This window comes from Nicotiana attenuata, unplaced genomic scaffold (assembly GCF_001879085.1).
Source record: "Nicotiana attenuata strain UT unplaced genomic scaffold, NIATTr2, whole genome shotgun sequence".
NCBI classification, from domain to species: Eukaryota; Viridiplantae; Streptophyta; class Magnoliopsida; order Solanales; family Solanaceae; genus Nicotiana; species Nicotiana attenuata.
The window spans coordinates 101,703-105,377 of NW_017673738.1; positions in this window are offsets into that span (position 1 = coordinate 101,703).

The following is a 3,675-nucleotide window of genomic DNA, read 5'->3' on the forward strand; positions in this document are numbered from 1 at the left end:
CCGACCAGTACTAGCGTGCATTCAATATTTTGGGAAAGTGGACCGACGGGACGTTTCAATCACTTCGAAGCGCCTGCATCACGGAAATGACATCATCGTTAAAGACTCCGGGAAAGCGAGGGTCATATCGTTTCTTATCATCTTACTCTAAGAAACGCGGGGACTATCTGTATACGGTCGAGATCGTATATGATCGAGGGGTCGTCCAAAGTCTGAACTCAAGCAAGATCGAGTTTGAGCTCGAGGGACCAGATCCGAGTTCGAAGACAAAGCACAACATCTGCCGGGGTCGAGTATGCTCGACCCCGGATAGTACCATTATGGACTTGTAACAGAATGGGCTAGATTCCTGCCACGTCCCCAAGATCATTGCGCAAATCCCAGAATATGATTGTACGATTACGTACTAGACGGTTAGATAGCTGTATCAGGAATATTCCCTACTATAAATAGAAGAATACCATATTTAGGATTCCCCTATTATATAAAGGGGATCCCAATCCTTTGTAAGGCCATCTAATCATTGAGCAAAGAATATACTCTCTACTTTTTGCCTACTGTTCATCAGAATTGTCCTTTAGCTCTATTGTCCTTACTTTACTTTTCTTGCTTGATTGTTTATACTGTACTAAACCCACCTCGAGGTCACTAAGCTCGAGGTCACTGCTACTGATTTATATTGGTTTGATTCACTTATTTCTTTCACTTCTGCTTCATATTTCTTGATTATTAATTTGTATTGAATCTAATCACGTATCTTTAAAACCACAAATCAAATTTAATTGTTACTCGTATTTTCGAGGTAAACAGTTTGGCGCCCACCGTGGGGCTAAATATAATAGTGATTGTTTCTTTGCTGATTCTTATTGCACACGTTATTTTTACACTTTTTCTTGTCAAGAATTTTTGATTCTCAGGATGAAACATGTCTAGCTCACAAAATGCACCTGTTCATGACAACGAAGGCCTTGGTGAAAACAAAAATGTAAGGGTCGGTGTACCACCGGTAAACCTTGGGGAAGTGCCAAACATGGAACCAGTTGATGTTAGTTCTCATATTGCTCTAAACGCGGATTTAGGCACAGACCCCGGAGGGAGTGTACGCAGGGAAGCCCGACCTGGGGGCCAAGGAACACCAGGAACAGAAGATGGGGGAGTCAGCCTCTAAGTGATATTCGAGATGCTGCAAGCTCAACAGATCGCCATTGCTTAACTTCAAAGTCAAAATAAGACTCCGAGTGTAGCTGAACATGAAAAAAATCGACGTACTGAGCCAACGCTAGAAAAACCCGATGAAAGTGGCTCTGGGACTGACCCCACGATTATGAAGATGCTCAAAGAGCTCACTAAGAGGATCGAGTCCAGGGAAAATAAAATTGAAGACAATGATAAAAAGGTGGAGGCCTATAACTCCCGTGTAGACCAGATACCGGGGGCACCTCCAGTTTTGAAAGGATTAGATGCCAAAAAATTCATACAAAAACCATTCCCTCTAAGTGCGGCTCCGATGCCATTCCTAAAAAGTTTCGCATGCCCGATATACCCAAATATAATGTAACAACCGACCCCAACGAGCATATTACTTCATACACTTGCGGAATCAAAGGAAATGATTTGAATGACGCCGAGATTGAATCAGTCTTGTTAAAAAGGTTCGGAGAAACATTGTCGAAAGAAGCCATGATTTGGTATCACAACTTACCTCCTAACTCTATTGACTCGTTTGCTATCTTAGCAGACGCCTTCGTGAAAGCGCATGCCGGGGCCATAAAGGTGGCCACGAGGAAATCAAACGTCTTCAAGATAAAACAGAGGGACGACGAGGTGTTGAGGGAGTTCGTGTCTAGGTTTCAGATGGAAAGGATGGAATTACCACCGATCTCCGATGATTGGGCAGTACAGGACTTTATGCAGGGTTTGAACGAGCGGAGCTCGATTGCTTCTGGACAATTAAAATAGAACTTGATCGAGTATCCAGCTGTGACGTGGTCAGATGTGCACAACCGTTATCAATCAAAAATCAGGATCGAGGACAACCAGTTGGGAGCCCCCTCGGGTTCAGTTCATCCCAACAAATTTGCAGCCAAACCCCCGAGGGACACAGACCGGGAATCAAGATTCAATAAAGAACGGTATCAGCCATACGTCGATAGGAGAAACAACGGTCCAGGTCGTAACGCTCCTCAGAACGATCGGAGGAATGATCGTGGCCAAAGCTCTCGGGGACTCATGAGTAAGAGCGGGTTAGATAAGCATACCAACCCCGCCGAGGCCCCTCAATTATCGGAGTACAACTTCAGCATAGATGCATCAGGGATTGTGTCAGCTATTGGAAGAATCAAAGACACCAAGTGGCCCAGGCCTATACAGACCGATCCTTTTCAAAGGAACCTGAACTTGGTGTGCAAGTATCATGGCACACACGGTCATAGAACAGAAGATTGGAGGCAGCTAAGAGAAGAAGTGGCTCGGTTGTTCAACGAGGGCCACCTTCGATAATTTCTAAGTGATCGAGCTAAGAATCACTTCAGGGAGAGATATGCAAGGAAAAATGAGCAAGAAGAACCACAACATGTAATCCACATGATCATTGGCGGAGTCGATGTCCCTCAACGACCTGTATTCAAACGCACCAAAGTATCAATCACAAGAGAAAAATGGACTCGGAGCTACGTGCCCGAGGACGTCTTATCATTCTGTGACGAGGAAGCAAAAGGCATATCTCAGCCTCACAATGACGCCCTGGTAATCTCTATCCTTGTAAATAAAGTTCAAGTTAAACGTGTTTTAGTGGATCCAGGTAGCTCAGCAAACATAATCAGATCGAGGGTCATGGAACAACTCGGCCTACAAGATTAGATTGTACCTGTATCCCGGGTCCTGAATGGCTTCAACATGGCAAGCGAAACAACAAAGGGAGAGATTATCTTGCCAGTAAACGTAGCCGGGACCATACAAGACACTAGATTCCATGTCATCGAAGGTGACATGAGGTATAACGCACTCCTCGAGAGACCATGGATACACAACATGAGGGCAGTGCCTTCAACTCTTCACCAGATGATGAAATTCCCAACAGAGGAAGGAGTGAAAACAGTCTACGAAGAGCAACATGGTGCAAAAGAGATGTTTGCAATCGAGGAAGTGGTGCCGATAACAGAGCCCTTGACCTCGGAGAAATCGAGCACCAAAGGTAAGCAGGCGGCCAAATAGCAATCGCAGCCCCCAGCCTCGATAGAGTCGGAACAGCAGGTAATCGAAGACGAAGAAGAGAATCTCCTTACTCCTCGAACCATCATCGTTCCCAAAGAGGCCGATGAAACTAAGTCAACTGTCGAGGAACTGGAGCAGGTCATTTTGATCGAATACATACCCAAGATAAAAGTATACCTGGGAACGGGATTGACCCCCGAACTCAGGTAAAAACTCATTCAATTTCTTATTGATAATATGGATTGCTTTGCTTGGTCCCATTTAGATATGATAGGGATTCCGCCGGAAATCACCACGCACCGACTAAGCACCGACCCCAGGTTCAAATCGGTGAAGCAAAAAAGGAGGCCTCAATCAGAGGTAAAACATGCCTTCATAAAAGACGAGGTAACCAAACTTCTTAAAATAGGATCCATTCGGGAGGTAAAGTACCCCGAGTGGTTAGCCAACGTAGTTGTAGTA